Source organism: Lutra lutra, chromosome 17, assembly GCF_902655055.1.
Source record: "Lutra lutra chromosome 17, mLutLut1.2, whole genome shotgun sequence".
Lineage (NCBI taxonomy): Eukaryota > Metazoa > Chordata > Mammalia > Carnivora > Mustelidae > Lutra > Lutra lutra.
The window spans coordinates 3,996,589-4,015,994 of NC_062294.1; the positions used below are offsets into that span (position 1 = coordinate 3,996,589).

A 19,406-nucleotide genomic window follows, 5' to 3' on the forward strand; every position below is an offset into this window, starting at 1 on the left:
GGGGAGCCTGCTTCCCCCCACTCTCTCTGCCTGCCTCTCTGCCTACTTGTGATCTCTCTCTGTCAAATGAATAAATAAAATCTTTTAAAAAATAAATAAAAATAAAAATAAAAAAATAAAATAAAATAAAATTAAAAATGGTAAGCAGAGTTGTGGTTCCTTGGCTCTAATGGAGCTGAGTGACTTGCTGCGAAATGTACAAGCATGTGATTCAAAAATAACCAGTAAGCACATATTATATAAATGGAAATGCCTATTATTATCATAAACGTGAATAAATAACAACGAACTCTCACAGCATATTAGTAAGACTGCACCGAGGACTGCCTGGTTGGTCGTACAGTCAGTTAAGTGGCTGACTCCTGATTTCAGCTCAGGTCATGATCTCAGGGTCCTAGGATCAAGCCCCATGTTGGGCTCTGAGCTCAGTGGGAGGAATCTCCCTGGGAGTTTCCCTCTCCCCCTCTTGTATGCATGTGCTCTCTAATAAATATATCTTAAAAAAAAAAAAAAAGAATGCACTGATCCTTCTTTTAAGTTTTTTTTAATTTACTTACTTATTTAAGAGTGTGCAAGTCTGAGCAGGGGGAGGAGCAGAGGGGGAGGGTAGAGGGAAGGGAGAGAATCTCAAGCAGGCTCCCCGAGGAGGGCAGAGCCCTATGGGGGCTCAATCTCATGACCCTGAGATTGTGACCTGAGCCTAACCAAGAGTCAGACACTCAATGACTCAGACACCCACGCACCCCAATGCACCAACATTTCATGGGAAAATACTGCCGGAGGGCTCTTTGGCAATAGCTAGCCAGACTGCAAATATATATTAAAAATAAGAACATCATCACATAATATTCGCATATACTTGCAAAAATCCACAAAGAAACTGTGCATTGATAGTAACGGTAAAAATAAGCAGAGTCCCAAAACAATTTAGAAATCATCGTCTGCAACAGGAACTCAGACCCTCTTACCATTTCCAACACCAGGGGAGAGCCTGTATTAACCGCTCTCAGGTGTAACCGCGAGCTCTGGAAGGGAAAGGTCTCTTCCAGTGCAAAGGAAGTGGAAGAAGGCGGGGTGAAGAAACGACACCGCTGAATGGCATTCCCTTACAGCCCACTACAGAGAGACATCTCCAGTCTAGATATAAAACCTCATAATTTACTCAGCAGGAAATGAAAACACAAGCCATAGATTAGGAGAAAATATTCCCTCCCGATGATACCAAATGCTGAGGATTAGGGAATGACTGCAGCTTTCCTCATGGCTGACACAGATGCAGAACGGTACAGCTGCTTTGGGGAAGAGTTTGACAGTTTCATACCAAGTCACCCCACACCTACTCACCCAGGAGAAATAAAGACCTATGTCCACGGAAAACACCTGCATGCTGAGGTTTACAGCAGCTCTACTCATAACACTAAAACCCAAATGTCCGTCAAGAGGTGAATGTGGTACGTCTATAAATGAAATGCTGCTCAGTGGCTCTCAAAAGCATCACGCTAAGGGAAAGAAGTCTAACTTCAAAAGCTACATGTGGTATGATTACATTTATGTAACATTCTATGGCAAAACGGTAAGGACAGAAAACAGATCAGCCTGACCTGCCCAGCGCAGGCTCCCTGCTCAGAGGGGAAGCTGCTTCTCCCTCTGCCTGCTGCTCCCTTGCTTGGGAGCTCTCTCTTGCTCTGACAAACGGATAAATGAAATCTTTAAAAAAAAAAAGGGGGGGGAGCTTTCCTATAGATTGTAAATGCTTTTTTTTTTTTTTTTTAAAGATGTGCTTATTTTAGATAGAGTGCAGGGGCAGAGGAAGAGAGAATCTCAAGCAGACTCCCCACTGCGGGAGGAGGCCGTCACGGGCCTGGATTCCGGGACCCTGAGATCATGACCTGGGCCGACACCAAGAGTCAGACGCTCAACGGATGGGAGTCACCCAGGTGCCCCTAAGTGTGTTTCTGTTACAACTTCATGCCACCCATTTCTCTACCAGATACATATCTTCCATCTGATCACAAACCTAACTGGGGAAAACCATGGATGAGCTTGCAGTACAGGAGGGGAGAAAATCACCAGGAAACTGTTAAATGAAGAGCACACTCTGGGTACAAAAGGGAAGAAAAGCCAGAGCCAAGGGAAAGCAAAGTGGAGGCAGGGCAGCCACACCAGATTCCTAGTGTGTCTCTGGTCAGAATTCTTAGTTCCAGACCGTGTAAATACCTTATGCATTCAAAAAACTACTCATAAAAAGTCTCTGCAAACAATTCTGAAATAACTCTACAACTTTTCAAAGATGCCCATTTTGCAGAGACAAGTGTGCCCCCTAAATTTGTGCCTGTGTTCATTTCAAGATCTCCCTGACAACAGTTTAGGACTTGATGAAAACATTTAATCCCAAAGAGCCGTCATAAGCAACTGCAAACTATCAACTGTGTGACGCTAAAATATCACCTGGCACTCAACAAATGGCAGCGGGAGCTACTGTCACTGCAACGGGAGCTGCTGGACGGCGGCTCACATGCGCAGGGCCACCAAGGTACCTGTGAATCACATCCTCTGGCCACAATCAGACGGATTTCCAACCCCTCACATGCATGAGTCTTTGAAAGTGAGCGGCTACACCTCCACAGTATAAACAACAGTCACTTCAGCTGTGTGACCGACTGGACAGAGGGGCCCGCTAGGAAGCTGGTGCCAAGGAAGCAGCATCTGTGCAAGGTGCTGGCCTCCCCGAGGAGCTGGGCTAGGATCTGTTTCCTACAGAACGGCCATTCCCCTTATGTTCATGGCAGAGAAACGGCCCAGACCTTCCTCCTCTGAACCTGTACACAGACTGCCGCTCAGCCAGAAGCGCCAGCGTCATAAGGAACAGCAAGGAGGGAGTTCAGTCTCACGATCGGCAGAGCGCAAGTCACCGGGGACTCGGGCAAGGGAAAGCTTCCTGAAAGCGGATCTCCACCCTCCGCAGTGCATGCAACAAAACAGACAATTATTTCTTTCTAGGCACAGTAACTAATGCCTCTTTGGTAACCATTCAAATGTTCACTTGGAACGATTTAACAGAATATCCCACAAAAATTCTGAGTTTATGACATCATTTCAGTGTTTAACAAAATCCTCGACATCATTCAAAACTGACTACAGGAAGCATTACCACAAATAAGCATTTATTACCCGCACTGTTCCAGAAAGGCAATTAGGAGAGTTAGCTTACACGAATTCAATGGGAGGGGGAAAAAAAGGTAACTTTTTAACATTCTGATAAAAACTACAAAGATAAAGGCCAAATATTTATGCGAGAGCAAATCCCAGTGCTGGGACACAGAGTACGCTGGCCCGCATTTCACAGGCAAGTACGCAACTGAACACGCCTGACAGAGGGCTGAAGCCACGCTGCGCGGGACACCACAGCGCCTGTCGCGGAGATTCAGGACCACCAACTGCCGCCACGTGCTCGGGTTCTACCACCTCCTGCTCCAAAAGCTGTCCTAATTTTCAATCACAGATTATTCTAGGTGTTTGGCAAAATGAAGAGCGTGACCAAAGAGAGAGGCAGGACCGTGTTCTTCAAAAAAGTCAGTGCCGTGAAAGACTATGGAAACATCCCGGATGGCAAAAGCTAAAGACACAAGTAAACACAGTGTGACCCCAGAATGGACCCCGTCCTGGAGGGAAACACTATGAAAGAGATTGTGAGGTCAAGTGACAAGATCAGAATACGGACAGCGGACTGTAAAAAGTACTGCGCCAGTGTACACTTATGAAAGCAGTAACTGTCCTCCTGCGGTCATGTAAGAAGACATCTGTAATCTTGGGAAACACGTCGAAGCATCCGGGGGTAAGATCATGGTACATGACCTCTCCAGTGTAAGAGGGTGGAGGAAGGAGTGTGTGTCCATGTGTGTGTTCAAGTTTGGGAACAGGCGCGTACGCGACAAGAAAAGTCAAGCCACGGCAATGGCTAAGCAAAGGGGGTTCTATCTGAACTGGTCAATCCAGGTAAAGGAGTAAAAGGGAGCTCTTCATGCTACTTTTATTTCTGCAGCTTCTGTAAATTTGAAATTATTTCCAAATGAAGAGATTTTTTTTATAGCCAAAACAGAAAACACTCAATTGTGAGAAAAACCCTTACCCTCTCTTTCTGTGAGTGTGAAACATTCTCCTTCCTCTGGAGGATTATTAGTAAGTGGATTTTAACGTCTTTCTAAGGAAAAAATATTATAGGAGTGTTGGTTTAAAAAGATAAAAATGATTCTGCCTCATTTCACAGGATTTATAATTTAGTGGGGAAGAAAACTCCACTGACCGCATGAATTTGTTTTGTCTTGTAACAGCACAGAAAGATAAAACAGGACAACTGAGTCTGCGTGGGAGAAGCAGCAGTAACGCCTTCTTTCTTTCATTTCCAACGCCCGGTGCAGGGCCCAGCGCAGACAGACGCTCACTCAGTCCACAGGTTCCGTGTGGATGAAACAAAAGGTGCCTGAAGACCCTCTGCAGGCCCAACTGCATTACAAAACGTTTATGTTGTCATTTACAATGTTACTCTTCTAACAGCAGTAGCAGATACCGTCTAAGGCAAAGCTGGTAACTCCCTCTAGGTTTTCCGCAACCCCCACCGGAGCACGCTGAATGGTAGAGTCACAAGGAGAACAAGAAAGCAAAACGGATCGCTCCCTTCCCAGCAGCCGCGATGCCCACACGAAAGGCCCGAGGTCAGTGCTCCGGAGGCTTTCCGCCCCTGCATTCCTCTCTCCTGGAGGCAGGCGAGCCAGCGAGGTGCAGACGCTCTTGCCCACTACCGGGGACACATTTTCAACTAACTCAGCTCAGGCTTCAGAACTCCCACTGTCGGGGCGCCTGGGTGGCTCCGTGGGTTAAAGCCTCTGCCTTCGGCTCAGGTCATGATCTCAGGGTCCTGGGATCGAGCCCCGCGTCGGGCTCTCTGCTCAGCGGGGAGCCTGCTTCCTCCTCTCTCTCTGCCTGCCTCTCTGCCTGCTTGTGATCTCTGTCAAATAAATAAATAAAATCTTAAAAAAAAACCTCCCACTGTCTGCACGTCTGATTATTCTCCGATCCGTTCTAGAGAGGGATGTTAAAAAAACAGATACAAGAAGCGCTGCAGGAAAAGGCGGCAAAGGCCACAACACAGGATGGAGACAAGACACGCCTGACAGGCAGCCCCCAGACGCGGCTGCTCTGCGTGTCACCTTCCGGAGACCCGAGGCCTCAGCCCTTAGGAGGGTCTGGCTCTGTAAGCCCCAGGAAGGGGCCGGCAAACGCGGAAACGCCGTGCTCACGCTGCAGGAAAAGCCAAGGGGCCACTCGGCCAAGGCAGGTTCCCGCGGCAGGCGGGGGCTCGGCACAGATCCGCGGCCGCCGGAGGGGAGGAACGGCACCGGCGCGCCCGCGGCGCTAGGGGGCGCACGAGCACAGCGCGCCTCCGCAACGTCCAAAGCGCCGGAGGACGGAGGACGGAGCGCATCCGCGAGGCGCCACCAAGGCCGGCCGTCTGCTTCCAACTGGGCTCCCGGAGAGCGACCGGCCTCGGAGGGAAACACCGGGCACAAGACACAAGGCAGTGCTGCGTGAACGCGGGGCTGTGCGCGTCCTGTCCCTCCGCCTCCGAGGCGGGCAGGCGCCCGCGCGAGCCCCCCCTCCAGAGCCACTGCGGGAGTCCAGGCCCAAGTCCCGCCTCGCAGAAGCAAGGACAGAAGCCGGATCCGCCCGCGAGAGCCCGAGAGGCACAGTCTCCGCCTCCTCCATCCCCCAACCCAAAAAGGCTGAGTTTGGGAGAGAAGCTGAAATACGCAGGAGCAACGCAGCTCCGAGGGCCGGTCTCACTTTCGCCTCGGCCACCTCCAGCACCGCCCCAGCCCCGGCTCCACAAGTGTATCCTGGATCTAACCGGGACAGAGGAACAGGGTCTGGAAATGTCCCCAGGTGAGTCGCTGCTACCACATGGATAAAGCCTGAAAACATCACGTTAAGAAGTCAGACGTGACAGGGACGCAAATTGTCGCATTCCATTCATGCGGAATGTCTAGAGGAAGCCAGTCTCTAGAGACAGAAGGTAAACTGTGGTGGTCACAGGTTCCGGGACGGGGACACGGGGAGTCACTGCTAACGGACAGGAGGTTTCTTTCTGAAGTGATGAAATGCTCTACGATTGTGATGGTTGCACAACTCTGTGAACGCACTAAAACCCACTAAAATGTACTTATTAAAAATGGGTGAATTCTATGGTATGTGAGTTATAGCTCAATAAAGTTAAAAAAAAAGTGCTTGCAAAAAAAATCTCATTTCTTTACTAAACTTTTTAAAAACAATTATTTGAGACAGAGTATGCACGTGTGCACGTGCGCGTGCACGCACACACACACACACACACAAAGTGGGGAGAGAGGGAGAGGGAGAAGCAGGTTCCCCGGCAGGGGCCTGGATGGCAGGACCCCAGGACCACAACCTGAACTGAAGGCAGAAGCTTAACCAACTGAGCCCTCCAGGTGCCCCTTTACTCAACCTGACTGATCACGTGTCCTCCTTGATTCATGCTGACATCTACTGAACCATCAGTGGGTCACGGCACACTTTCAACTCTACAAAGTGGTGTGGGTGGTGTGGGGACACATGGACATGACACTGTTCGGACAGTCAATGCACAACAGGAATTTCACTGATTTAACCATATGTACTGGATGGGCACCAACTAGCCACACTGAGTCATGCTAGATTTTAAGAAGAAACTGAATAAAACAGACACAGCGTTCAGGACACTACGACATTTACAGTTTTGTCACAGAATGCGTGGAATGTGAGTTGCAGTGAGCGTTACAAGCGGCAAAAGCCAACAAAGAGGGAGATAGAGGAAGGCCTGATCCTTAATGGACTAAGTTGGAGTAGAGGGGTCCTGAGAAGGGGACAGAATGGACAAACTGTGTGACAAAGCCACACCCACAGGCAGTGCACTCTCCTCACAATTCAAGCGAAAGCACGATGTAGTGTCTAGTTTCATGTAGTCTATTTATGTGACTACTAAAGTCCTATCAGAAGATCGCCTCTCCAGGCGCCGGGGTGGCTCAGTGGGTTAAGGCCTCTGCCTTCGGCTCAGGTCAAGGTCACTCACAGGGTCCTGGGATCCAGCCCCTCAACGGGCCCTCTGCTCAGCGGGGAGCCTGCTTCCCCCTCTCTGTCTGCCTCTCTGCCTACTTGTGATCTGTTAAATAAATAAATAAAATCTTAAAAAAAAAAAAAAAAAAAAAAAAAGATCGCCTCTCACCTTCCGAAGCAGGATCTGTAATGCGTTAGCTGTATACTCTGAGCTAAAACTTGTTCCCACAAATGCATCTCCAACTACAAAACATGATTCTTCTAGGGGCGCCTGGGTGGCTCAGTGGGTTAAGCCGCTGCCTTCGGCTCAGGTCATGATCCCAGGTCCTGGGATCGAGTCCCGCATCGGGTTCTCTGCTCAGCAGGGAGCCTGCTTCCTCCTCTCTCTCTGCCTGCCTCTCTGCCTACTTGTGATTTCTCTCTGTCAAATAAATAAATAAAATCTTTAAAAAAAAAAACAAAACATGATTCTTCTAAAAGAAATCCATTTCTTACCAACTTTCCAGCCTTAAGTCTACATTAGAGTTCGTTACTTCCTTCGCACAAAAGCAGTTAGATTTTAACTTGTTCTGCTCTGAACTAACACTAAACAGCAAGATGAAAGAGCCCACATTATATGATAACTTGCTATCTAGAATTTTTATCACATGGAAAAGACCTGATAAATTATTAGGGAGTGAATTGAGTGCCTGTTGTCTAGGATCGCTCGGGTAGAAGTTCAGAGTCCGCCTACTTCAATTTTCATTACAATCACCCCAGTGCTGATCTGGGAAGTAAGGGGTGGGGAGGAAGTTAGAGAAGAAAAAGGAAAGCAAGCAGAACACCAATAAAGAACTTTAGCAGTGGTTCCACCTTTGCTGGGGCCCAGGGTGAATGAGAAGACAGGCTATAGGGGGCACGCGGGGAAGTTGGGAGCCAGAGAAGGGCTGAAAGATACCCTACCTGTGGAGGGGATTAAACAAATATGTGATTTGTTAAGATTCATCATATATACTTTAAAAGGGTGAAATTCACTGCAGATACATTATGTCCCCATAAAGGTTTTTGTTTGTTTTAAAAAGAACAGGAACCAAGTTAAATTCATCTTTATATTGCCAGCAGTTAAAGGACCTGACACATAGTAGGTGCTGAAAAAAAGCCTTGCTGAACAAGTGAACTGAGGAAGAGGAAAATGAAGAGAAAACCCCATGGGAAATATAAGTTTTAGGGATAAGAAATGATAGCCTCTCCATCCTCCCCATGAAGAAACTTCCCGAATGTCAGTGCCATCAAATCACCTTGACTGCTCTGGTCTTTATTCTCCTATTTTTAAGATCAGAGATGTTCCAACAAGAAGCACAATTTTTATTTATTTATTTAATTGACAGAGAGAAAGAGAGATCACAAGTAGGCAGAGAGGCGGGGGGCCGGGGGGAGGCTCCCCGCTGAGCAGAGAGCCCAATGTGGGGCTTGATCCCAGGACCCTGAGGTCATGACCTGGGCCAAAGGCAGAGGCTTAACCCACTGAGCCACCCAGTCGCCCCTTCACTTTTAAATATAATCTTTAAATATAACCAAGATATAACCCTTAATTTTTAAATATAACAAACAGAATCAAGACAATTTAAACTAAGCCTTACAGAAAACTTATTAAGAGCATGTATTTTGACCCAGAGGAAAATCATTCACAAATACCATGTGGTCTCCCAAACTAAAGAAAAATCCACTTTCATGTTTTAAATTCAGAAGGGAAAAAAAGGGTAAAACAAACCACAGATGTAATCAAAAAGTTTGAGGGCAGGTCAACCTTTTAAAAACTCAGTTTCATTCCCTACCTCAACTATCCTTGCCTACCAAACAAATCACCCGCGTCCAGTGCGAAGCAGGTTCTCTCCCAGTCTTTACTGTCCCCATCTCTTTTTGGCTCCAACTTTCTTTAAAAAACAAATTTCACTGAGAACCACCTATCTGTGCTCCGATTCACTCTTCTGTCATCAACGTGGACTCCTGCTCTTGTGGACAAAAAACTTCTTCCCTTTTAAATTGGTGCACCATAAAATTAACAGGACTGACAAGAGCAAGCACTGGTGAGGACACAGCAGAAGGGGAATGCTCATGACTGCTGGTGCAGGTGTCAAGGCAGACACTTTGGAGAAACTTGGCAGCTTCCTCTAAAAGAAAACACACATCATGTGACCGAACAATTTCACTTCCAGGTAGTTTACCCACAGGAAGTGAACGCCTCTACCCAGACTCGCACATGAACATAGAGCACATCTTCCATCCTAACAAACGCCAGGACAACCAGTGTTCCTGAGGAGGTGAAGAAAGCATCTGCGGTACAGCCATATAATGAAATTCTAATCCTCACTGAAGGGAGAGAGTTCCTACAGGATAGAGGAACCTTAGAATGTTACGCAGAGTAAGAGAAGCCAGAGAGAAGAGCACACGCCGTGTAATTCCGCCTCAACAGAATTCTAGGAAAGGGGAAAGCCTCGAGAGACAGCAGATCAGGAACCACCTTGATACGGGGTAGAGATTCACGGCAAAGGGGCATGAAGGAACTTCCAGGGCAACAGACTGATTGTGGTAGTAGCTGGCCTGGCATGTCCTTATCAAACCCCAGATGAAAACTTAAAATCTAGGCTACACTTACTGTATTAAATTATACCTCATAATGGGTTTTTAAAATGGATGCACAATCAATCAACGCATGCCCACAAATAAGGTGGACGAGGCAGCTGTATTACAAAAGCAGCTCTTGATGGCAAGGACCGCCGTGTTAACCTTTCATTTACATCAGGAGTATTCTCAAACACTGTCTGAAAACATCCACACACTGGGACTTTTTTTTTTTTTTAAGGTTTTGCGCTCCTCGGCCCAAAGACTCTTGCTGGTAGCACTGAGCAGCACCCACAACGCTGGGCATGACATCTGTGTTCTGCTGCCGGCTGTCACCATAAGGGCGCCCACTCTTATAGTTCCCCATCACCACGCCACAGACTGTCCTGGCCCAGCTCAACCTCCCTAAGCTGCCTAGACCCCCAACCACCTACTCAGACTCCACGCCACGCACGGTTACTGCCAGTAACACTGAGTCAAACTGCAAGTGTTTCATTAAACAGAGTGCTACGTGGGCAGAGAAACCTGTAAGTGCATCTGTCCTACAGGATTTTTCACTTAATGAAATACACTGGAACCAAACCAACAGAAGCTGGGCTACCGAAGGCCGCCGGCCAGAAAGGACAGCGCATCACTAAACCAGAGCTTCAAGTTTAAACACGTCTGAAAACAAGCAGGGTTACTACCTAAATGACCTTCTTCAATCTGCTGGCCATTGCCAGTGGTTTCTTAAATACCCTGCAAGATCTAGAGCTGCCTAACTCACGCCCCTGTATCCCGTACATCCAGAGGAAGATACCCTCAACCCTTTCCATGGCTCCCCAAATGTCCCCAGACTCCCCTGAATGAGTCACTTCGGTTGTTAATGAAAACCAAAGTTACTCAGAAGAGTTGCTCTGAGCAGAAAAAGCTGCTAAATTATGATCTGCTGAAAATGAAAGAACACAAATGCAGTGCTGACACCGAAGGCCGGCCCGGTCCATGAAGGAAGCGCTCCACCGCTTGCCCTTCCAGCTTGACTTCCACCTAATGATCTGCTGAAAATGAAGACTGCAACTATGCAGAAATAGTCTACTTTACCAGCCAAAACAACTTCATTCCTGAATTATGCATTTAAGTTCACTGTTAGGATTAAAAATCTTTTCAGATTTATTTGTTTTAGAGAGAGAGCAAGCAGGCAAGTGCACGTAAGTGGGAGAGGGAGAGGGTAGAGAACCCCAAGCAGACTCTGCACTAAGCGTGGAGCCCAACATGGGGGGCTCGATCTCACAACCCTGAGATCAAAACCAAAAGTCGGACGCTTGACCAACTGTGCCACCCAGGAGCCCCTAAAAATCTTTCATTAGAGAAAAACAAGACCTGATACTTCAGAAAGTCCCACTTATGATAACTTGAGCATCCTGGAAAAGAGGTATTTCTCCCAATTAGTTGACAATATAGAAGCAGAAAACCAACGACTGGTGGGGCTCACCTAGCAGGGAAGCAAGATCAGCTATGCAGGTCAAAGGACTACAGCAGTGAGTCTCAGCCCAGGCCACCCCCTAGAATCACCCGAGGATCCTCAGGTCACAGCTGAGAAAATTCAGGGTTCAGGGCACCTGGATGGCTCAGTGGGTTAAAGCCTCTGCCTTCAGCTCAGGTTGTGATCCCAGGGTCCTGGGGTCAAGCCCTGCATCGGGCTCTCTGCTCGGCGGGGAGCCTGCTCCCCCGCCCCCCCCCCCCCCCGCGCCTGCCTCTCTGCCTACTTGCGATTGCGCTCTCTCTCTCTCTCTCTCTCTCTGTCAAATAAATAAATAAATAAATCTTTTTTTTTTATTTCGGGGTTCACTGGAGTAAGGGGGCACCCAGGCTTCACTCAACATTTTGAACACTTTCTGTGTAGTTATGATGTGCAGTCAGGGTTCAGAATCATTGTGTAGGGGTGTTTCTGAAACCTAGAAAAAAGCTCTACCACTACAGGCAATTGAAGGGTGGGAGAAACTACATAGACAACAGGAGGGAAGGTGCCCAGAGCTACTGTGCCACTCAGTTATGCCCCCAAACCAGACAGACACCAACTAGGAAACAATGTGAAATGATTATTCACTTTATAAGAGGACCTACTGCTTGATGAACAACATCCAGGGCAGATGTTTTTAAAATGGGAACTCTTGGGGCGCCTGGGTGGTTCAGTAGGTTAAGCCTCTGCCTTCAGTACAGGTCATGATCTCAGGGTCCTGGGATGGAGTCCTGCATCAGGTTCTCTGCTTGGCAGGGAGCCTGCTTCCTCCCCACCCCCCGCCTGTCTCGCTGCCTACTTGTGATCTCTGTCAAATAAATAAATAAAATCTTTAAAAAAAAAAAAAAGAAGGGAACTCTTGGGGCACCTGGGTGGCTCAGCTGATGAAGCATCCGCTTTTGGCTCGGGTTGTGGTCCCAGGGTCCTGGGGTGGAACCCCGCGTCAGTCTTCCTGCTCAGCAGAGTCTGTTTCTCCCTCTCCCTCTGCCCCTCTCCTTCTCGAGCTCACACCCACATGCATGCCCTCTCATAAATAAATAAACAAAATCTTAAAATAATAAAATAACAAAATAAAATGGGAACGCTTTTAGTGCTTTTAAGGGTTTACTGATCACTAACAACTTAAAGGCAACAAAGCTAAATGTCTATCAGAAGAAAAATTACCATGCAACTGGAAATAATTCAGTAAAAAAAATTCCACTCCATGCAACTTTTTGAAATTTCTATTTAATTGAGAGAGAGAGCGTGAGCAAAGGGAAAGCAAGAAAGGGGGAGAGAATCCCAAGCAAACTCCTCACCGACTACAGAGACCTACGTGGGGCTCCACTATGAACCCCAGATCAAGACCTGGGCTGAAACCAAGAGTCAGAAGCTCAATCAACTGAGCCAGCCAGGTGTCTCCCCCACCCCCCTCTGCCAAGCAACGTTTTAGACACGTCTTTCCCACAAAGATAATTCTTTTAGAGCTGAGCTCATTTTCTCATTTGCTCTTAACTGAAATCTAACACTCACCTCCAACACCCCACCTGGACAGAAATAACCTCCCATCCAAGCCAGCGTCCTTTTGCACCCTTCAGCTCGTCCGTCTCTCTGCCAAGCATCAATCTGCTAGCATCCAGAGCTCTCTCACACACATCCTCCGTCTGCCGGCACCCTGCAAGACTGGACTCTGCCTCCCAGCACTCCCTCCTCTCCCTTCGGCTAGTCCCTCAGCAGCCCCCACAAGGACCCCTCCTTCTTTCCCAGCTTCAACCATGTTGGTGAAGTCCAAATTGGCATCTGCCACGCGGACTGCTCGATCATATCACAGTTCCATTCTCCAGGCTGCCAGCCTCACAGCACTCCCACTTTCATTTTCTTGTTTAACCTTAAATTCAAAAGACCCATTATTTTCTCAAAACCAGCTTCTACCCTTACACCAATGGCATCTTTCATTGTTCTGCCAACCTACTAGATGAGAAATTTTGAAGACTGTCTTACATTAGGTACCCTTTCCATCCCAAATTTCTGGGACAATCAACAAAATGTCAAAATGTTCAGGAAGCTCTACTTGACAAGCGCAAGGCAACGACATGAAGTGAGAGCAGCATCCAAGCTGATGCTACGACATCCACGGGATGGAGACCCAGGAACAGTATCTCAGCAAACCAAAGGCAGGAGTAGCACCTTTCTGAACATACATCACCCTCAGTAGTAAGACTGCAAACATGATTCATCTCCTCCTCAATCCTGCTGTCTGTTACCGCCCGGCCCAAGCCCTGATGGCCGTCCCTCTGCGCCTGGCTACCTGCAGGACGCAGCGGCGGCCCCTCAGCACCTGGTGAGACACCGGACACACAAGGGACCTCAGACGTGGTCAAGACACCCGACAGCCCTAAAAGAGTTTGTCACCAAACTAAACAGATTTCTGTTGAGCACTCACAGTACAAAAGGTATTAAAAAGTTATTTTAAATGTTTAAGCCGTTTCCCGCCTCAAAGAACCTGGCCAGCGGAGGAGGAGTGGGAAGGAGGGAAGACAAGACACTACCGCATTCCGGGTTGCTCTCATGAGGTAGACATGCCTCAAAGGCCTTGAGTGCACAGATGTCACTGCATCCTGATGTGATTCGAACGGCTCTGGGGTGGCAGCAGAGCCCCTGAGAATCTGACGTAAGTGAGGCCCACTCCCCGAAGAACGCGCCCACCCCCACTTCCGCGTGTGATTCCAGGGACTTCAGGGACCCCCTGACACTCATGTCCTGCCCTACCCTGCTACTCAAAGGGTGGCCCCAGGCCAGCAACAAGGGCATTGCTCAAGAGCTGATGCAGCTCTCGAGCCCCCGTCGCGCCGACTGCAGCCCGGTGTGTCATCCGCAAGACCCCCGGCTGACTGCTTCTGCAGCTTAGGTCTCAGCAGCGCTGCCGCACCTCATGCCGTCCCGGGGTCCTGCTCTCAGGAACGCACTGCGCACCACCCGCACGCGGCTCTGAACTCTGACTTTAAGTCGGGTGACCCTTTGCCATCCAAACTGAAGGTACAGCTCAGCATGAAAGAACCACTCGAACTGCCCCGGAGCAACACAAGCCGGCACGGACGCTCGACTCTACCCGTCCAGTGTACGGAGACGGACCGAAACCCTGGAGCTTGGGATAAGGGCCGTCCCTCCCACAGCAACCCAGCCTCACCTCGCTGTGCAGCCAAGACCCCATTATTCTCCTGCCCTGAAGGCCCCTCTTCCCTCCCTGCTGTGAGCCCTGCTGGCCTGTCAAGGGTCAAACACAGGCATCATTTCCTCAGGGAAGTCTTCCTGCCTCCTCACTTCTGTCAAAGCAACGTCACGTTTCTCATTGACCGTACGTCTCTCAGATGAATTGTGGTCGCCTTCTGTCCTACGGTTCTGGACCCCAACCACTGAAGTCTTAAGTATCATATTCAGAATCTAGTATCAGCTGACTGTGTGTTAAGATGAAAAAACTTCAAGCTCAGAGAACTAACTGCCCAAGATCCCATGAACAGAAGATAAAGCCAGGATTAGAACCTGGGGCTTGGGGACGCCTGGGTGGCTCAGTTGGTTGGACAACTGCCTTCAGCTCAGGTCATGATCCTGGAGTCCCGGGATCGAGTCCCGCATCGGACTCCCGGCTCCGCGGGGAGTCTGCTTCTCTCTCTGACCTTCTCCTCGCTCATGCTCTCTCTCACTGTCTCTCTCTCAAATAAATAAAATCTTTAAAAAAAAAAAAAAGAACCTGGGGCTTGGGGCTACCCCAAAAATAACACATGAAGAGTTAAGGTACAATAAAATTTAAGGAAGAATGGGGCGCGTCAGGCTTCCTGCTCAGTGGGAAGCCTGCTTCTCCGTCTCCTACTCCCCATGTTTGTGCTCCCTCTCTCATTTGTCTTTCTCTCTCTGTGTCAAATAAATAAATAAAATCTTAAAAAAAAAATTAAAGGAAGACTGAAATACAATGGGACACAGGGTAACTTGCAAGAAAAAAGGACACAGTCTTCAAAGGAGTCCAGAAGGAGGAGGAAGTGACAAATCTAGAAAAGGAGAGTGGGAACGAATGGTCCTCCCAGATGGGATGGTAATGAACTCTGGACCATCCTCTGAAAGTTCATTTTCCTCCTTCCCTGCTGGTGAGTGGTCACTCACCAGCTCAGAAGGCGGACACACACCCACTCCCAGCTCTAGGTGGGAGCCTGACCTGGCATGCCACCCTCCTGCCCACAGTGCTTGGTTCAAAGGAGACCCAGAGGACACAAACCACAGGATACAGTCAGGAACTCTGGAACACACATGCACTCTCTTGTTCTGGCTGGTGTGGTGTCGGCTGGACACGACTCTGAAGTCTGCATCTGCTGTGACCATGGTGTCATTTGGAGGAGAACTAGCTTTAGGAAAATGCTGACACAACAGAAGTGAGAAGAAACCAGGTCCTCAAAGACACCCCTGGACTGACTCAGCAGACCAGCCCTGAAGCCCAGCCTCCCTCTGGGATTTCTAGCTCCGTGAGCCCCGAGTGCAAGCCAGCTCGAGACGGCCTTTCTTTTACTTGTTATCAAAAGCACCCGAAACCAGGAAGGAATGAAGTGGGCAACGCAGGAGATAAAAGGCTTAGTTCAGGAGCGGCACCCGGGGTTCCACAGAAAGTGGGAGCATTCCAAAAGCCAAAACAAGGTTAATAGGAAACTAAGCGCTAGTCATTCTGTTTCCCTACACAGAATGCCCTCCACCTGCCTCTCCATTTGCCAAAATCCTCTTACACCGTCAAAGCTACTCATCACTCATCTCCTTCACTCTCTGAATTACTGGTGCAGAACTTAACACGCGCGCCGCACAAGCGCTCGGCACTTGGCTACACATCTCAGGATGTGCCCTGGCTGTTCCCTAGGCCTCAGGCACGTGCTTAGTCACCTGCTGGCCACACAGGTTAAGAGCACTTCGGTTACCTTTCCAGATAGCTCTAGCAGCAACTAAAACAGGTGGCCTTCACCAAACATTAACCAGCTTACTGACAAGTATTTTATGAAAGATCTTTCTCAATCTTTCTCAAGTATTTCATGTGTATAACTTGCCTCTGAACAAACCAGTATGCAGTTTTAAAATCCAAACATTCAGGGGCACCGGGGTGGCCCAGCCGGTTAAATGTCTGCTCAGGTCATGATCCCAGGTGATTCCAGAGTTCTGGGATCGAGCCCTGTCGGCTTCTTCCTCTCCCTCTGTCTCTCCCCCTTGCTCATGCTATCTCTACTCCTTCTTGCTCTCAAATAAATAAAATCTTTTTTAAAATAAAAATTAAAAAACAAATCCAAACATTAGAAAAACTTCATATTCCCAGGGCGCCCGACTGGATCCGCCGGTAGAGCACGAGACTCTTGATCTCGGAGCTGTGCATTTGAGCCCCGCACTGGGTGTAGAGACTACTTAAAAATAAAATCTGGGGAAAAAAAAAAAAACACCTTCATTTTAAATTACCACTAATTACTTAGTATCACTTAGCAAAATATATCTCCCCCGCCTGCCCCCAAAATAATGATTTAAATTCACCTTTCAGTTCACTTCAATGCTTTAAGTAGTCATGGGAAATAAGATAATTCACAATCAGAAACAACTAAAAAACGTATCCAAAAACTGCCCATCGCTGCTTTTGTTGTTGGTGGTTAAAGATTTTACTTGTCAGGAGAGAAAGCAAGCGGGGGGAGCAGGAGGCAGACGGAGAAGCAGGTTTCCTGCTGAGCAAGGATCCTGATGTGGGACTTGATCCCAGGACCCTGAGATCATGACCAGATCAGAAGGTCGACACCTAACCCACCGCGCGGCCCAGGAGCCCCCAGGACTGTTGTTAGTATGCATAAAACAACTTGTGACTCCACCACAGTATTTAAATACTGAAGAAAAAGTTTAATAATGGAGAACATTCACAACATAAGTTGGAAAAAACACTTTACTGAAACACATAGAGCATTACATGACAGAATAAAAAAATTATTAAAATAAATTACAATGAAGCTGCCTGGCTCCCTCCACATCCCGTTTGGTCACCCAAAGCCTCGTCTCCCCCTCCCCTCCCCACCCCTTCAGAGCCTCTCTGCGTCTCAGCCTCCACACTCTGAACCACAGGCGGCCACCACAGCGCTCTCTCTAAAATGAGAATGTCAGGGGCGCCTGGATGGCTCAGTGGGTTAAGCCTCTGCCTTCGGCTCAGGTCATGATCTCAGGGTCCTGGGATCGAGCCCCACCTCGGGCTCTCTGCTCAGCAGGGAGTCTGCTTCTCCTTCTCTCTCTGCCTGCCTCTCTGCCTACTTGTGATCTCTCTCTCTGCCAAATAAATAAATAAAATCTTAAAATAATAATAAAATAAAATGGGAATGTCAGTTTGGTCCTGGGCACAGCCTGCCATTACTCCTCAAAAGAAAGGGTCCCCTCAGAGCGTATGAGAGCTCCGGGTTTGGCACTCACCCACCTACCCAGACTTATCAGCAAGTCCCCCGAGGGCCTGGTGCCACAGCGCTCTCCGCATGCTCCACACGGCTGTGCTCACTGGGGTCTCCTGCACCCAGGGCTTCCCTCCGGCCTGGAGGACTTCTCAGTCACTGCCAGAGTCTCAGCTTTACCAACTGTCTCCCCAACAAACCTGTAGAGTTACTCACTCTGGATGGTAACAGCTGACTAGTCTCTCCCATGTTCAGCCGTGAACTCCCTCAGTGTATGGTCTGTGCCGTACCTTTCACCCGTGTGTTCCTTAATACACACTTACCGAGCGCTGGTCTGTTCCAGGCCCTGGAGATGATCACTGAACAAAACAAAGAAATCCCCGCTCTCATCAAACTTCTGCTCATCTCGGACATACAATCAGGCTCTCTACCTGGGAAGGCTGACAGCTCTGTGGCTCTTGAACCGGGGGAATGAGTGGCACCTGCTCTGACCGGGTCAACAAAGGACGGCTGCCAGGGCCCACTAACTGGGCACGGGAGAGGGGCGCTGAAAGCACTGTACTGGCATCAGTAACTGTCCTCTGATCTCAGGATTCCATTTACTGAGAAACAACCCAGAAAATGAAACAAAATACCTTATTATCTGATAGAGAGGTCAGTCACCTGGGCGCAAGGAACTACACAACAGAGATAAAGAGAACCATGAAAAGCCTTGAAAGACGCTTAGAGGGCACCCATGCATTGTTTTTTTTTAAAGTAACCTCTACACCCAATGTGGGGCTTGAACTCACAGCCCTAAGATCAAGAGTTACTGCTCCACGAACTGAGCCAGGTGACCCACCCATTCGTTTTTCTTTTTACAAGACTGTATTTATTTATTTGACAGAGAGAGAGAGCAAGCTTGCACACCACACACACAAGCAGGGGGATCAACAAGGGAGAATGAGATGTACCTCAATCCCAGGACCCCAAGATCACGACCTGAGCCAAAGGCAGACACTCCCAGGCACCACCACCCACCCATTTTTTTTTTAAAGGTTTTATTTATTTATTAGTCAGAGAGAGAGAGAGAGAGAGAGAGAGCACAGGCAGACAGGGTGGCAGGCAGAGGCAGAGAGACAAGCAGGCTCCCTGCTGAGCAAGGAGCCCGATGTGGGACTCGATCCAAGGACGCTGGGATCATGACCTCAGGCGAAGGCAGCCGCTTAACCAACTGAGCCACCTAGGCGTCCCCCGCCCATTTTTTTTTTTAAGATTTTATTTATTTATTTGACAGAGAGAGATCACAAGTAGGCAGAGAGGCAGGCAGAGAAAGAGGGGGGGAAGCAGGCTCCCCGCCAAGCAGAGAGCCGGATGCGGGGCTCAATCCCAGGACCCTGGGATCATGACCTGAGCCAAAGGCAGAGGCTTTAACCCACTGAGCCATCCAGGCACCCCCACCCACTCATCCTTAATGCAGAAATTATAATCAATCTGAATACTTCATCAGCAGCCTACCCTTCTTATTCAGGTCTCATTACTAGAAGGTATTTCTAAGGAGGACCAATCTGTCCCTCATGGTTCTGCACGCCGTGGTCCTAAACTTCATTTCCAGAATGAGAAACACCAAAACAATGCCATATGCAATCCTGAACAAAGTGAACGACAACCAGGTGTTCTGTTTATTTCCTCCAACTGGTCCCTCCAATAAGTCACTTATCCACTGCACACACAGCAGAGGCAAGACGCTGTGCTGACAGCGGAGGTGCTGGAGGAGAACCAGACCTCAAGAGAGCCTTTCTGGG

The 19,406-nt window shown here is 48.6% G+C and overlaps 1 protein-coding gene across 1 annotated transcript in view; it reads right to left on the reverse strand.

Moving 5' to 3' along the window:
- Positions 1 to 19,406, reverse strand: part of USP10 (ubiquitin specific peptidase 10) — a 73,463-nt gene that overhangs the window by 42,132 nt on the left and 11,925 nt on the right. The gene's annotated exons all lie outside the window — the stretch shown is intronic.